Below are 17597 nucleotides of genomic sequence, written 5' to 3'. Positions count from 1 at the left end.
AGAATTGACAATCTTTTTTTAAAATTATTACTTGAGTTTCATTTTTGGAAAACCTAATCACTAAAAAATATTAAGTGATATTAATTTAAAGAGCATAATTTCCATATACCTACTGATTTAATTCCTTGATTTATTTGGAGAATATTTTCTAATGCTCTCATTTTTTAAAGTTTGCTTTTTTGGCATTGTATCTGTTTATGCAGTGTTCTAAGATATTGTAATTTTTTATTTCACAATTTTAAAACCTGTAGATTCTAATGCAAAATATGAAAATATTCATACTCCCAAGAACTTAAAATAGAAATGTAATGAAATAATACTCATATAAGCATCAGATTCTTGAGGAAAATCTTCCTTAAGCTGTAGGGTAACATGTTTATAGATACTCTAACGTGTTAATGAGAGTTTCTGGACCACCTAGCTGGCTAAGTCGGTACAACACACAACTCTTCATCTTGGGGTTGTGAGTTTGAGCCCCATGTTGGGTGTAGAGATTACTTAAAAATGAAATCCTTAAAAAACAAAAAGAAGTTTCTGACAAAAATCTATCTACATTAGTTTCTTGTGGCTGTTCTTAACAAATAACCTGGTGGCTTAATACTACACAAATCAATTTTGTCTTGGTTCTGAATTTCAGAGTCTGAAATCAGTACCACTGCATGGAAATCAACATGTTAGCTGGACCTTGCTCCCTTCAGAGGCTGTATGGGAGAATCATTCCTACCTCTCCCGGCTCCTGGTGTCTGCTGGGATTCCTTGGCTTGTAGCTGCGTCACTCTAAACATTCAGGTCAGTCTCTTCAAATCTCTCCTGCTCCATCTTGACATTGACTTTTCTGTGTGTAAAGCCTTCTTAAGCCTCTCTCTCATAAAAATGTGCATGATTATCCCACTAGGAAATCCAGGACAATCTCTCCATCTCAAAATCCTTAACTTAATCCTATCTCAAAAGACCCCTTTTTATGCCATGTGAGGTAATATTTATAGTTTGCAGGATTAGAATGTGCATATATTTTAGGGGTGCAGTTTTCACCTACCCTACTAGTACTTGAACCTTCAGGACTACTAGGTCTCTCCGATTTCTCTAGAACTAGTGTAGAGTCCCTCAAAGGTACAACAGTTTCAAAATTGCATGTTTTGTCTCCATGTAGACCAGAAGTTCTTATGATCTGATAACATTCTAAATCTTACTATTCAACATGTAGTCACTAGGTTAGACTAGTACCATCAGCATCATGGGAGATACTGTTAGAAGTGCAGAATTAGCTGGATCCATCCCAGAAGTACTACATCAGAACCTGAATATTACCAGGATGGCTCATATGTGTAGGTGGTTCATAGGCACATTGAAGTTTGAGAAACACTGTGCGTGTTAGTGTGTCTTTCCAGACATTGTCTAAGAACAAAATCACAAACTTTTTAAAAAGTTAGAAGTGATATGACTTATGAAAGATATGAATGACTGAAGACTACATGTTTCTGTCACAACAGTCTTCAGAAACATGAAATCATAGATAATCATGGAAGTAATTGGTAGAGTTATTAATTTAAATGCATATAATCTTGGGGCGCCTGGGTGGCGCAGTCGGTTAAGCGTCCGACTTCAGCCAGGTCACGATCTCGCGGTCCGTGAGTTCGAGCCCCGCGTCAGGCTCTGGGCTGATGGCTCGGAGCCTGGAGCCTGTTTCTGATTCTGTGTCTCCCTCTCTCTCTGCCCCTCCCCCGTTCATGCTCTGTCTCTCTCTGTCCCAAAAATTAAAAAAAAAAAAAATGCATATAATCTTTATCATTTCAGGGTAAGTAGCTTTCTTAGACATGTAACTTCACTAATGAAAATGGATTTTATTTGCATTTCAGATGATTTGTTGTCCCTTATGTTTTTTCTGTTATGAAGTTTTGATTATGAGTAGGTTCATCTCTAGGATGTGGTACGTTAGTTTCTTGAGCATATTAAAATATATCTTGTTTTGACCAAAGAAAAGCTAAACTGCACAGTGTTTAGCAGAGCAAGGGTCCTTTTACAGTAATGCTAGTAGTTTACACAAGCAATTATAAAAATATGGGTCCTGGAGTGCTTGGGTGGCTCAGTCGGTTAAATATCTGACTCTGGATTTTGGCTCAGGTCATGATCTCAGAGTCATGGGATCAAGCCCTGCATCAGGTTGTGTGATATCAGCACAGCTTGGAATTCTCTGCCCCTTCCCTGCTTGTATGTGCTCTCTCTCTCAAAATAAATAAATAAACTTAAAAAAATATATACATAGATCCAATATGTATTTAGGAAATCACATTATGTAGTCATAGATTACAACTCAGTATATATTAAGGATTTTTGTAGGGGGCCTGAAAGTGTTCCTAGACTTCTGAAGTAGACACTATGAGAAGTCAACATTAAATTAACTCATAAAATATCTATTGATCCCATGTGCAAAACAAACATAATTGGCATGTCAGCATGTTGAACAGAAAAGAAAAACCTTTAACTTTGGAAAGCTTTCTGATTTAGGAGAAGAAAAATACATCAATATTTACTATGATTTTATTGTTTTCAAAGTAATCTATCATGACCTTACCATGTGTTACCATTTCTGTGTTATAAGGGAAAATATGATGTCATAGTATTTGTGTTTCACTGGTAATGTAGAAATGAAAAATAGCTTTTCACAGTCTTAGTTAAATGTATCTAATTAACTTGAAGAACAGCATAAAAAATAAGTTTTAAAAAAACTAAAGAAATATTACTGTTTATGGGCTTAATTTCTAGCACAACTTAAAGTTTTAGCTACCAAGGTGCACCTGGGTGGCTCAGTCAGTTGAGTGTCCAACTTCGGCTCAGGTCATGATCTTGCGGTTTGTGAGTTCGAGCCGCATGTCAGGCTCTCAGAGCCTGGAGCCTGCTTCGGATTTTGTGCGTCTCTCTCTCTCTCTCTCTCTCTCTCTCTCTTGGCCCCTCCCCCACTCACACTCTGTCTCTCTCTCCTTCAAAAATAAACATTAAAAAAATTTAAAAAAAGTTTTAGCAACCAAGTTATTACAAATCTTCATGTTGACCTCAAATGGAGAAAACATTCCTTGGCTGTAAAACTTATATGTACATACACATAGGTGTATGTAAACACACACACACACACACACACACACAGTAATTTGGCCACATGTTGAAAAAGTTTTGCATAGAAGACAGAGTAGTTTGTTAGGATATAGCAGAATTTCTACCTTCCAACTTTCTTTGTTATCTGAGCCTCTCAGATGCTTCATATATAACCTTAGCACATTAATAACTTACCAGCCTGAAAATGGTGGGCTGGTCAAAATAATTTCCCCAAATTTCCATCAGATCCATATTTATAATCCTATATTTCTACTATATTCTTCAACCAGATTTTAAAAAATTTTTTTAATGTTTATTCATTTTTAATTTTTTTTTTCAACGTTTATTTATTTTTGGGACAGAGAGAGACAGAGCATGAACGGGGGAGGGGCAGAGAGAGAGGGAGACACAGAATCGGAAACAGACTCCAGGCTCTGAGCCATCAGCCCAGAGCCTGACGCGGAGAGATTGTGACCTGGCTGAAGTCGGACGCTTAACCGACTGCGCCACCCAGGCACCCCAATGTTTATTCATTTTTGAGAGACAGACTGTGAGCAGGAGAGGTAGGAGAGAGGAAGACAGAATCTGAAGCAGGCTTCAGGCTCCCAGCTGTCAGCACAGAGCCCCACACGGAACTCAAACCCATGAACCAGGAGATCATGACCTGAGCTGAAGTCAGACACTTAACAGATGTTTTTAAAATATATCAATAATGTTGAAAATTATGAAAGTTTATTAAAGAAAAGCTAGTCTTCATTTTAGAACATTTGAAATTCTTCACAGTGAAAATATATTTTATGAATGCTAAATATCCCAAATTTTGTTCAATGACTATTGCTGTTAATACACTGGATAACACAAACTTTAGGTCAGAGTTTTATCTAAAATGTCATATTTTATTCTGACCTTTTTCCTTAAGAGTAAATATGGAATAGATGAGCATTTTGAACATTAATATGGTCAAATGAGGATAGCTGAAATCTGATCTATTTTATTGTTCTTGTAAATATTTCCATATGGAAGTTTGTAATATGTACAATCATGGTTCAGTGAAAGTTTGCCTTTCAAGATCACACAGTATGGTCTATCACTTGGCAATACTTTGTTTATTTGTATACTTAGGAATAATTCTTTATCTTAGAGTAAAACTCCTAAGAGACTTCAGCTTTCAATATAGTGGATATTATCTGGATAGTATGAAGTTACTGGAAGACAAAGAAAGGTGCATTTTTTAAAATTCTTATCTTCCTATAAGACACAAACTAAATATCCATAATATAATATTGTAGGGACTATCAAAAAAGGAAATAATTTTTTACATATTTTAGATCATGAAAAAAAGATTTTAAATATATATATTGAAATGTCTTAGTTGTAAAAAATGATTATGTCTGAACGAAGTTGTTACGTATCTGCTTAATTCTAAAAGTTATTGGCCATTTTTTTTTTCTCAAAGATCTATTTAGAAGGATAAGGTGTATCCTCCCTGAATGCAAATAAGGCACCAAATTCAGTTTCTAACCAGGTAATGCCCCTAGTTTATCTTTTAAGGGATTTCTGTCTTCAAGGTAGAATACAGATCTATTTGTATTCTTTGTTCTTTATGGAACAATCATATGACCCACTCCTTGAGCATTTTAACTAGAAATAGTAAAGGTTGCTTTACTATTTTTTTTTCAAAAAGAGGAAACTTTTGTATTCAGTGACAACATTATCAGTGCTCCTTTTGTTTCTGTTTATGGTTTTCTCATTCATTTTGTGGTGACTTTTTGTTGTTTATTTCAATGCTATTGTAATTCAGTTTGTAAAAAGATCAGCTAAATAGTTATTCAACAATAGATCATTTTATTAAGAGAGTATATCATAGGTAGGACTCATACAGTTTTACCCAATTTATACATCTGCCTAAAGGTAGACTTATTTTGTAACAGACAAACCTACTTAAGGGAAACATTTCCCTAAAATATCTATAAAATATATTAATAGAAAACTTTAATTTCATAAAATACTTTAATGCCTAATAATTATTCTAGAAATTAAAATCAATTAATTCTTTAATTTACATTCAACATAATCAGCAGTTCTTTTGTGACCCTTGAATGGTTTTCATAGACCATATTCAGAAAAATAAAGTATGTTGTTTGATTTTGCTATAAATGTTTACATATTCCTATCAACTGATTAGATATAAGAAATAAACCAAATAATTATATTCAATGACAACTGAAAGATTAGTCTCACTGTTATATATGAAGTTCCCATTGAGTTACCTGAAAAAAAGTTTCCTACTTATCAAAAACATAATCTAAGTTAGTTTGAATATTTGAAACACATTGATAAAGGAATATTTTGGATAAGATAGTCTATTTGTTCATAAACCATATCCCAGGTTTCTGACTGAAATATCAATGAAAATGGATATCATTGAAAATATGCATATAATGAAAATTAGTAATAGTCCCAAATATAAAAGGTTATGGTCTACCAGGTGCCTAATTCTGATCTTATGTAGTTAGCTTTTGAACAGCAGCAATAATGAAAACAACAGGACCAGCAAAGAAGAGAAGGTTTTGGACAATCATCACTCCTAATTTTATACATGGGTCAGTGAAATGTCACTCACTTGACGGACAGGTGATTGCCAACGATAGCAAATTCTTTAGAATGTCCATTTGGGTTCTACAGCAAGCAACATTTAAACTCCATTTAACTTCTGCATATCAGCCACATTTAATTCTTATAGTTAGGCTTTAAACAAGATAAACCACAATAGGTCATTAATCCATTAAACATACTGTTATTTCAGTGTGAAGTCCTGGGAGTCTAGATATTAAAACAACAGACCTTGTCCTTAAGGATCTCAGAGGCTAACAAAGGAGAGAGACACAACTTCAAGTGTGTTTCATTGTTAAAGATGAGTGAAACAATAGGAAATGCATAAGATACAGTAGAGCAGAATAGAATGAGATCAATTTAGAGTTAGATATATATGTTTGCCTTTTACCAAGGAAATATCAATCCAAAATACAGAAATAATCATAAAATACTACATATTTAAAATCTTCTGTTATATAGAAAAGCTAAAGATGCTTAAAATATGTTAACCTTATGGTAAGTATAGAGAAAAATTAACACATTAAGTTCTTGCTATGTGTTTAACAAACACCAATGAACACAAAATGATTTAAATCAAACATAAACATTTTATCATGTTATTTAGACCTTAAGTAAGACCACTAAACCAAATAAACAACTCACCGGATATTTTAAATGGATTATATATCTTAATTGAGTGAAAACTTTGTCAATGTAAGAATATCAGTAGGAACAGCAGGTAGCATAGTTTTAAATGTGTCACGTGCCTAAAAACTATGGTGGTGGTGCTTATGGAATGAGGGGGTTACATCTGCAGTGGGACCTGTGCTGGACTTGGAGGCGGAAGACTTGGATTGGATTTGCAGCTCTGCCATCTGACAGATATGTGATCTATACCCAATGCCACTTCTCTGAGCTTCTATATGTACATTTGAAACCATATGTATTTTTCTCCATATAACTGTGAGAATTAAAGATCGATATTTCTTAAAAGCATTTGGAAAAGAATCTGGTACACGATGAGTTCTTACTAAGATTACACTGACTTGAATTATGGGTAACCTCTACTGTGTCCATATGTTTGGCTTGACAATTAAGTAGAAAGACATGTATTTTAAATTTTGACACACATTTCAACATTTATTCATTTTGTGTTACCCATATGCATGTGTTTAAAAGTGTAGTTTAGGGGCGCCTGGGTGGCTCAGTCGGTTAAGCGTCCGACTTCTGCTCAGGTCATGATCTCGCGGTCTGTGGGTTCGAGCCCCACGTCGGGCTCTGTGCTGACAGCTCAGAGCCTGGAGCCTGTTTCAGATTCTATGTCTCCCTCTTCCTCTGACCCTCCCCTGTTCATGCTCTCTCTCTCTCTCTCTGTTTCAAAAATAAATAAATGTTTAAGAAAAAATTAAAAAAAAGTGTAGTTTAGTTTGTTATTATATTTATTGTAGCATGGTGAAACAGAGTAAATTGAATCTTACAGTGCAGTCCTATATTATGATTAGGGCTTGATTAGTGCACATGATGTAAAAGAAATAAGTATCACGTGTGTTCCTTTTAAGACATGATTATTAACTTATTGGAATTAGTTGAAAGCAAACAGTCACTTTTCTTACTTGGATTTTTTTTCTTCAGTTTCTTAAGAGTTAACAGAGATAGTCAAGTTAGGGAAAATAAAATGCAATTAATATGTTTTTAGACATGTTTCCTGTTTTTCTGCCTTCACTGCAGAAGGTTTCACAAAGTGTTGACAGATACAGTTGCTTGCCTGTATCTGTCCTTTTGTGGTTACGGGTCCCTTTGCTAAGCAGATTTCCCTGTGTGAAATGTTTTATCCTGCCCGGGTCAATAGATACAATACCACTGTGACATGAATTTATTTTTTCTTTTTCACAGGAGAATTTCTGAAACCTAGTTATTTCCCTGAGGTTATTTAGGCTTCTTCCTTTTACATGAAGTCCCAGTATTTTTGTCTTTAACACCTTGAATTTTCATTTGAGTTAATACTGTTTTTCTTGCTATTTTCTTATTTTATTATAAATCAGACATACTAGAATGTAGGGAAGTTTCTTGAATGAAGACAGGTGCAAGCTACAGCAAGATGTGAATGTGTTTTAAATTGATTTTTGAATCAATTTTGAGATGTTGAACAACTGTTCTTTACAACATTATGGAACGTATTCTGAATTTTTCATTTGATGTCATAGGTGGGTTCCATAATTTATCCATTTATATTTTCCTTAAACTGTGTATGAATTACAGGAGGGAGTTCTCTAGTATATAATCAATTTCCTTGGCATTAACTTCTTGATTTTCACATGAAATACTTTTGCTTTATCAAGAACATTAGTAAAAGTAATATGTAAGACTTAACCTATGCTTAGTCCAAAATGCAAAATAATGAATTAACCCTTTGAGAATCTCGTGCTTGTTACAATCCAATTCCATATGAATGTAGAATGCTCTTAACACACTACCCTAATCACCAGGCAACCTACATGTTCTCACATTCTTTCAAGACTTTTTACTTTTAACTCTTTCATAACATTGTATTATCTTTTGGGGTTTTTTACTGATAACATATGGTCTTTTATTTCTACTAAATTTGATATAAACAATTCATTTTGTTTAATTTGTGATTATTTTTGTAACATTTACTTCTTTTTGAAAGTAATTTTGTGTCTAAAAAGTAAGTCCTGGTAACAGATTTCTCCATAGGTAATGTTATGTAAAAAGCTATTAATAACATGGAATAATAACTTTATTGCCCCCATTATAATAATTTCCAATCTTCCATGGGGCCTGTGGAAAAATTAGGAAATGATGGTTTTTTATAAGTCTGAGAAAAATAACTGTTCTAGGGTAAAGATGCATTCAAGCTTGACTAAAAAGCTATCAATTTCCGCAGAATTTCAGATCTACCAAAAAAAGATGGAATAGTGTTTTGTATAATAGCATAGAGAAATTTTGCTAAAAGAGGAGTCATGGTAGTTACAGAATACCAATAATATGAATACTGCCTGTTATGGACTGAATGTTTAGGACTCCCCAAAATTCATATGTTGAAACTGTAATCCCCAGTGTGATGATATTAAGAGGTTTTAGGAGGTAATTTAGGGGGGGTAATTAAGTCATGAGAGTGGAACCCTCATGACAGCATTAGTGATCTCTGTGTTCTGTGCCATGTGAGTACACAAGGGGAAGATAGCTATCTGCGGGTCAGGAAGACGGCCCTCCCCAAATACTGGATCTTCCAGCACATTGATTTTGAACTTCTAAGCCTCCAGAACTATGAGAAATAAATGTTTAAACCACCCAGTTTATGATAATTTGTTATAGCAGCCCAAACAGAGTAAGACCACCAGAGGCTCAAAACTGAGGGTTTGTTTGTTTTTTGTTTTTTTTGTTGTTGTTGTTTTTGTTTGCAGAATGAGAAGCTGTATTAAAAAGAAAAAAGCTTGAAATAAAGAACAACATTCTTCTTCATATATCCTTGACTATTGCAGGAGAGTTGTTGGCTCTCCTGTAATAGATTAAAGCGGATTTTTAAAATAGTAGTCATAAATGAGTAGTACAGTTGCATTTTATATGCACCACAGGGCTCACCAATAAGCCATGAAGATAATACCTGTCAGGGAAGGGGTGCCTGGGTGGCTTAGTTGGTTAAGAATCCAACTTAGGCTCGGGTGGTGATCTCACAGCTCCTGAGTTTGAGGCCTGCATCGGGCTCTGTGCTGACAGCTCAGAGTCTGAACCTTGCTTGGGATTCTCTCTCTCCGTCTGGCTCTGCCCCTCCCTGCACATGCTCTGCCTTTCTCTTTCAAAAATAAATAAACATTACACAAATTAAAAAAAAAAATACCTGTCGGGGGGATGTGAGCATTCCTGAAGGTCCTAAATTTCCCAAGGAGGAAAATGTCTGACAGCTGGAGATTATTTCCTGGGAACTCTTAACAGATACAATGATTTATACAAACAGACTCCTCTTAAAGATAGAGAATCACCTCAGTGCTCAGGAAAAAAGATTTAGAGCTGCAGAGATTAGTAGAAAGGCATATGTGGTTTTTCTGGTGAGGAGAAAGTGGCTTACTCATAGGTGTGACATCTTCATCTGGATAAACAGAAGTAAGCAGTCATTAATAAGGTCTGTGCAAAGAACCACACTGCCTCATAATAGTTCTATGTAAGCTGTTGGTCCTGTTGAGGGTCATATGTGAAACTTGTGGCTTTGTGGGGGAGATCTTAGAGCTGTTTGGTGAACAGGTAACTTAGCACTCAAACTACTACACTTTTGAGACTAAAATGAGTTAGTACTATTTATGATTATGTGGGGATAATCGGCATAAACCAGCGCTATCCTAGGCAAGCTGTAAATGTCTACACTCTAAGTTTAAAACTTGGTTTCTCTGCTCTAAAATGGCAATGAATGTTTAAGCAGAGGTAAAAAAAAATAGTCTTAATGAATTCACTGGAAATAATGTTCAACAAATAAGACCAGGAACCTCCTAGATATAGCATGCATGTATTTGCATCTCTTCTAGACCATATAGTCCCAAACCAGGTAACATATACATGTTCATCAAATAATATCTTGGCTACAGCTATGCACATCCTGTGAAAAATCAAATGGCTTTTTATGTGGAGTAAGTGATTTTTTTTTCTCTTTGTGGATTGGCCGTTTCCACATAGTATGACCCAGGCACTGTACAATTCATTACAAAACAGAGTGAATCCATTGGTGAAAATCTGAAAGACGAAAAGTACTTCTTAATTTAACAAAAGTTAAGATTATTCTCAGCATGGGCCTCAAACTGTGAGATTAAACAAAATTTTATTGATATGCCACGAGCTCTTTGTTTAGAAAAGAAAATAGATTGCCTAGTCCACATTTTCAGAGAAATAGTTTCTCTTTATCTTGAAATACAGGAAAGAAACATGGCTCTCTGTTGGGTTGGCAACAGCAGAGCAGGTTGGAATAGTCTCTCTAAAACTGACAGAAGATTTGCATTTGGCTTACTGATTGGTTGTTGTTGGAGCTCACATGCATAGAAAAATATATACTCTGATACCCAGAGAGTGGATGGAAAGTGAGTATTCAAGGCTTGGTATGAAACTGGGAGTACTTATGCTAGCAGACAATGGGAAAGGACCCTAAGATTTGACAACAGATATTAGAACAGCTTCCGGTTTAGAAACTGCTGCAGGACAGTGGAGCTATAAGATAGTACATCAAGCCAACATTTTAATTCACTAAAGAAATAGAGTAGAGGACATCTCTCAAACCAGAATATTGAGCATTACACCATCATTAGAGGAGTGCCTTGTTTTCTTTGTCAGTGTGAGGGGTTATGTTTATTATTGTATTAATATTACTGATATCATCATCATCATTATCATCTTACCTAAGGAGAAAATCATGTAGACTGACAGGGTAATATTTGATAAAGAAACAACAAAAGATGCCAGTAACTCTCTTGTATCATTGGCTGGCATGCATATATGCTCTATTAAGTTTAAAATGTTTCTAGTAATGGGTTATACCTTCTCAACCTTTTATATTTAAGGCCTATACAACAAAAATGTGACACACACAGGTATCCAGACATAAAATTCTGTTTTCAATTTATTTATTTTTTGAATGCTAATGCTGGAAAACATTATGTGCATGAAGTCTGGGGAATCACATTACAAACATAGTTTGAGTACTTGTCTGCTAAATATGATGGGAATGGTGGATCAGTTGTTAAACATTTAAAAAGGTATTTAAAATACACTGTGTATTCAAATTCTAGAGTTTCACTTTCCAACCTCAGCAAATGTTTTCTGTAATGAATTTTAATATACTTATGTTTCTCTATTTCCTTAATTGAGTTGTCTGGGGAGGTCATAAACTGCTTATAAATATGGAGCCTTTTGTGTCTATTCAGAATCACCAGTGCATGAGGGAAAGCAAAAGTGAAACACATTTAATTTGTCAAGCACACTTTTTTTTTTTTGCAGCCCATGAATATTGAAAGACAAATCTAATCTTATTTTTAAAATAAATGACAACAATTAATTTCCTATTGTTTTAGTATTTTTCTTAATTAGGCATTTAGATATTTTTCTGTGAAGTTATATTTAAAATTTGATGTCAGAAAAGTGTTTTCAAATTAATTCACGTATTATAATAAATTAAGAACCTATGAGTTTTTGAAAAACTGTGAAACTAGCCAAATGATGTCGACTTTCAGTATTCTTCTATAGAAAGAACTATCCAGTGTTTTATTTTGTGGGTCTTTTTTTTTCATATTTCAAAGTTGAATTTATTCCTTACGTTTTAACTAGAAGCTTTAGATTATAGGTTAAATAGATTCTATCTGGTTCTATAAAAGGCTTTCATTTAGGTTAATCCTAAATTTACTTTATTGTTAAGATATGACTGGTTTAATACAAAAGCACTTTAGCTGTATTCTGTTAAAAAATATGCAGTGATATCTGTGTATTATTGAAATGGAATAAGACTTTAATTAAAAAAAAAACCTGATTGAACCTTATTTATTGTAATTTAATATGTTTATGTATATTTATATATTATTTATGTATATTTAACTTATGTATATATTAGCTTTGACCACATTCGTGTTTTACTTAACTGGAAGTTTAGTTTTTATGAGTATTTGTTTTTATATTGCAGACATTGAAACATCTACAAGTGACCATCATTGCCCCCTCTCAAGTTCCTTTGATGAACTTGAGTGGGTCATAAACATCTTCATTTAGCTATTACATTTGATATTTGTAATACATTTCTGGAATTGTTGCAAACCATTTCCCATTTAAACTACTTCTCTTTCTGGAAGTTTCTTCTGTGGACTCCTTCATCATCTCATTTCAGCTGCTTGAACTTTCTTTAATACACTCTACCCTGTGTCCTTGGATTATTATCTTAAGTTGGAATTTTCCCTGTTGTTGGAATTTCTTATTTAACCTAGTATGTCACTTTCTATTCTATTCCTGAAGCACCCTCATATTTACCTTTAAAAACTCTACTCTGATTTCTTATTTTCTAAGTCATCTATTTTTGTCACTCTCCTTCCATCCATCCAACAGAAATATGATACTCACAATTATCCATGTGTGATGAAATAATAATATTTATGTATGGAATATTTTAAAAATCCGTAAGTTAGTTAGAACGTATGGCTTCAATTAGGTGAGGCCTAGTTTATTTGCTAGAAATTACATTTGAGTAGCTTGTTGAGTGAATAATGACTACTAGGACTTTAATTCTAAAAATCAAAATTGTTTACTCTTCATTTAATCTCTTTTCCCTTAGATTGGACTCTTATTCCAAAGACATGCTTTTACGTTCCTTGAGAAAAGCCAATAGTTCCAATATGTTTAAAAATAATGCAAGATAAGAATTATTTTAAATATGACCAACGAGAAAAAATTTTTGATTTCATTTTATTGAAATAATTACAGCTTGAGATTTCTTTCTAAATAATTTTATAGCCATGTATCATGAAATTCATTTTTCCTCACATTTACAATATAATGCCTCTGATATAATATTTCTAAGTTTTGGATAACTGAGTCTTAAAAATACTCTCTGTAAATCCATTTGAATATTTGACCTAGAAATACAATATTTCAGTAAACGTTTAACAAAATCAATAAATGTATGGCTACCTAGAGAATAATTTATCAAGGCTATTGTATTTTTAGCTGTACTTGAAAAATTTGGACAGAAGTTGGATCCATTACATTATGATAGGATACATTATAAAAGTATAGTAAATTAAATATTTCTATTTTATTTTAATTATGGCATTGATACTTATCCTTATTCCTATGGGAAATTTTGTTAAGATTTAGAATACAACTTTTAATATAATAAATTATATACTTTAGCTTATTATTTATGTAGTTTAGCATGTATTTAAATCACTAACATTTCTACTCTCAACAAATATAATTTATAATTTCAATAGGAAATGAGATTTGAACTACACTAATATTAATTTTACCACCTGAGATTTTAACCCACCTCAATGCTAAAATGTAAAACTAGCTTGATTTTGTCAGATGGAAATATTTGATATGTTAAAAATTATTATCAAATGCTTAGTTTCAAATAATCCTTTTAAGTGAAACTGATAGATTATATAGTTATATGTATATACAAAAGTAATTTGGTTATAGAAAATTCTTTTTTTTACATAATTGGTTATTTTAATAATATCCCATTATATGTATATACATATATATATGAAGCTCCTATTGCTAGAGAAATTTATTCTTACAATATTTATATAATTTAGACAAATTCCTTTACCTATTGAACAGTTTTTCTTTTGTTTTAAGAATCCCTCTTGACCACACACATTGTTATTACCCCTTGACAAAGAAAAGCTCAATAAAGATCAAATTAATATCTCTTTCAATATCTCTTTCACAAGGATATCTAACCTAAGATCAAATTCAAGATCCCCAAATCCATTTTTCATTTGGTCACATGCATAGGTGGTGAATGAAGATGACCACTCGTTTCTAAAACAACAGACTAACACTAACCTGTCTCTGGCCCTCAGATTTCCACCCTAGATAAGACTGTACAGCCATCAGCTAGTTGGAAGTGAATCACTGGTGAAGCAGTAAATCTATTAGGATTTTCCTCTGTACATTGATGTGTCCAGAATCATAGCTACATGACCCCTTCTTGATAATGTGTAGCCTTAGAGGACTCCTCAGCTTAAAGTATTCTCAGAGGTTTCCTAACTCTGAAAAATCTTGTGTACTCTTTATTCAAGTATTGTCATGACAGGGAAGCCAACAGGCTGAGATTCTGTAACTCTCAAAAACTTATGTTTGAAGATTCTCATGAATTTATTCTTTAACACCATATCCTGACAGTCATCTTTGAATTTGGCCAAGCACCAGGCAAATAAATTCCTGTTTTAATATTACCTGTTCACTTATTCAGGCAAATCTTAAATAGTTATCATAAAGTGCCATCTCTCTTCTTTAAAATATATCAGTAAAAATATATTGGCAGTGCTTAGGGAGGCAATACAAAAATCAGCTTTGGTATATGGCTGCAAAGTGTTCGTCTTAAATTAGATTCACTGACCCAACATCATGACTATATTAGCTCACACTACTCCCAAATTCTTGAAACTCACTTGAGCCTGTCTGAACTTGTTTCCTGCATATTCTAACTTTTTTCTTTTCTTTGTAAGGAATCAGAATATTTGCAGGTGTTTAAGCTTTAAAAGAATAAATAACTTTTTTTTGAAGAAAGAGTGATTTTTAAGATCTCATTTTAAATCAAAGCTAAAATATGGTTATTGCAGATACATGCTCATAAAAGAATGACCAAGTTTTGCATCACAGATATAAAGATTTATATTAAATGCAAAGAAAACATACAGAGAATGTGTCACAGGAAAATTGAAAAGTATTTTATTTATACTGTTGCATGTTAAAAGCCCAGACTCTAATTTAGTTTTTTTTTTCAATGTGACCTAATTTCCTATTAACACCATAAGTTGTGATTTTTATTTGCTACTCATTATAAAAACCTCTATGTTCAATTAAAAGAAAGAATTATTATCCTTGGACTAGAGAATGATACCTTTTATATTAGTGTAACTGGACTGGTAGCTGAGCCTCTGAAAGAAGGAATCCAAAATAATCTGAGATTTTTTCATGTCTTATTTCAACCTCAAGTATATGGTTTCATTAAGTCATTTAAAATAGTTTCAACCTTAAATACGGTATCACACTTTTTTACTTGAGAAATAAAAATAAATACATCAGGAGGAGGAGTCAAGAAGGTGGAGCAGCATGGAAGTTTTCTGCTTCTCTTGTCCCTGAAATTCAGCTAGATCAAAACCAAACCATCTTGCACACCTAGAAAATTGATCTGAGCATTAACACGACAATCTACATAACTTGAGCCACAGAACTCAGCAAGTATGTGGCACAGAGAGGTGAACTGGGGAAGAGAAGCTGCAGAGGGTAGGTAGCTGTTTTTGCTTGCAAAGAGAGGATGGAGATGGGGAGGAGTACAGGAAAAGCACTCCCTCCAAAAGTAGCTGGACTGAAAGAGAAAGACTGGAAACACCCATAAGGGAGTGAACAAGAAAGAAAGGAGAGTATTTAAATACCATTAGGACTCTATAAACAGAAGAGTGCAGAGTCTGAAACTCTGCAGCTCAATACCTGGTGGAGCTCTGGTGGGAAGGGCGAATCCCCAGGAGCAGACAGTGAGGACAGAGGGGTCTTCGGGCCACACAGGGAGAGGTGGTTCCCTTGATGAAAGGACATTTGGTAGAGGCTGTGTGGCCTCCCCACAGGCAAAGGTCCCAGCGGACCCTAGAGAACAGCCATGTTTGCTGTTTGGCAAGAAGGACATGGGGGTGGTGAAGCCTGGTGCCAGATGTGTGTTGTGATTTACCATAATCCCTGAAATGCTGCTGCTACATGATTGCACAAAGTTTTTCTGGGGCGGACTGGCACCCGGCATCAGTCTCTGGGAATCTGCAGTCACAGAGAACTCCCATTAGATTCAACAAAAATTGACCATCAACAAGGCATATCATAGTCAAATTTGCAAAATATACAGACAAGAAAGGATCACGAAATCAGCAAGGGAAAAAAGTTCTTAACCTACAAGGGAAGACAGGTCAGGTTTGCAGCAGATCTATCAACGGAAACTTGGCAGGCCATAGAGGAGTGGCAGGATATATTCACTGTGCTGAATTGGAAAAATATGCAGCCAAGAATTCTTTATCCAGCAAGGCTATCATTCAAAATAGAAGGAAAGATAAAGAGTTTCCCAGACAGACAAAAACGAAAGGAGTTTGTGACCAATAAACCAATCATGAAAGAAATTTTAAGGGGAACTTTCTGAGGGGAGAAAAGCCGAAATAAAACAAAAAAGGCAATAAAACTAGGCAATAACTAGGCAAAGCAAAGGCAATAAAAACTAGAAAGGACCAAGGAACACCACCAGAAACTCCAACTCTAGAGGCAAAAAAATGACAATAAATTCATATCTTTTGCTACTCACTCTAAATGTCAACGGACTAAATGCTCAGTCAAAATACATAGGGTAACAGAATGGATAATAAAACAAGATCCATTGGGACACCTTGGGGGATTAGTCGGTTAAGCGTCCAAATTCGGCTCAGGTCATGATCTTTCAGTCCATGAGTTTGAGCCCTGCATCAGGCTCTGTGCTGACAGCTCAGAGCCTGGAGCCTGCTTTGGATTCTGTGTCTGTCTCTCTTTCTGCCCCTCCCCACTCATGCTTGCTCACTCTCTCTCTCTCTGAAAAAATAATAAACATTAAAAAAATAAAACAAGATCCATCTATACACTGTTTACAAGAGACCTGTTTTAGACCTAAGGACAACTTCAGATTGAAAGTATAAGGGGATGGAGAACCATCTATCATGCTAATGGTCACCAAAAGAAAGCCAGAGTAGCCATACTTACATCAGACAATGCAGATTTTAATATAAAGACAGTAATAAGAGATGAAGAAAGGCATTGTATCATAGTTAAGGGGGCTGTCCACAAAGAAGACACAACAGTTGTAAGCATTTATACTTCCAACATGGAAACACCGAAATATATAAATCAATTAATCAAAAACTAAAGAAACTTATTGAAAATAATACCATAATAGTAGGGGACTTCAACACCCCACTTACAACAATGGACAGATCATCTAAGCATAAACTCAACAAGGAAACAATGGCTTTGTATGACACACTGGGCTGGATAAACTTAACAGACACATTCAAAACATTTCATCCTAAAGTAACAGAGTACACATTCTTCTCGAGTGCACATGGAACATTCTCCAGAATAGATCACATACTGGGACACAAATCAACCCTCAACAAGTACAAAAAGATCGA

At 34.3% G+C, this 17597-nt stretch overlaps 1 long non-coding RNA gene across 1 annotated transcript in view; it reads left to right on the top strand.

Annotated features, from left to right (window-relative positions):
- Positions 1-17597, top strand: part of LOC109503369 — a 156560-nt gene that overhangs the window by 9983 nt on the left and 128980 nt on the right. Inside the window, exon 2 of the long non-coding RNA XR_002162303.3 lies at positions 638-789. This is a non-coding gene — a long non-coding RNA (uncharacterized LOC109503369). The remainder of the gene's footprint in view (positions 1-637; positions 790-17597) is intronic.

The sequence above is a fragment of the Felis catus genome, chromosome C2 (genome assembly GCF_018350175.1).
Source record: "Felis catus isolate Fca126 chromosome C2, F.catus_Fca126_mat1.0, whole genome shotgun sequence".
Lineage (NCBI taxonomy): Eukaryota > Metazoa > Chordata > Mammalia > Carnivora > Felidae > Felis > Felis catus.
The sequence above is the reverse complement of the archived record's forward strand: the minus strand, read 5'-3'. Positions and strand labels throughout refer to the sequence as shown.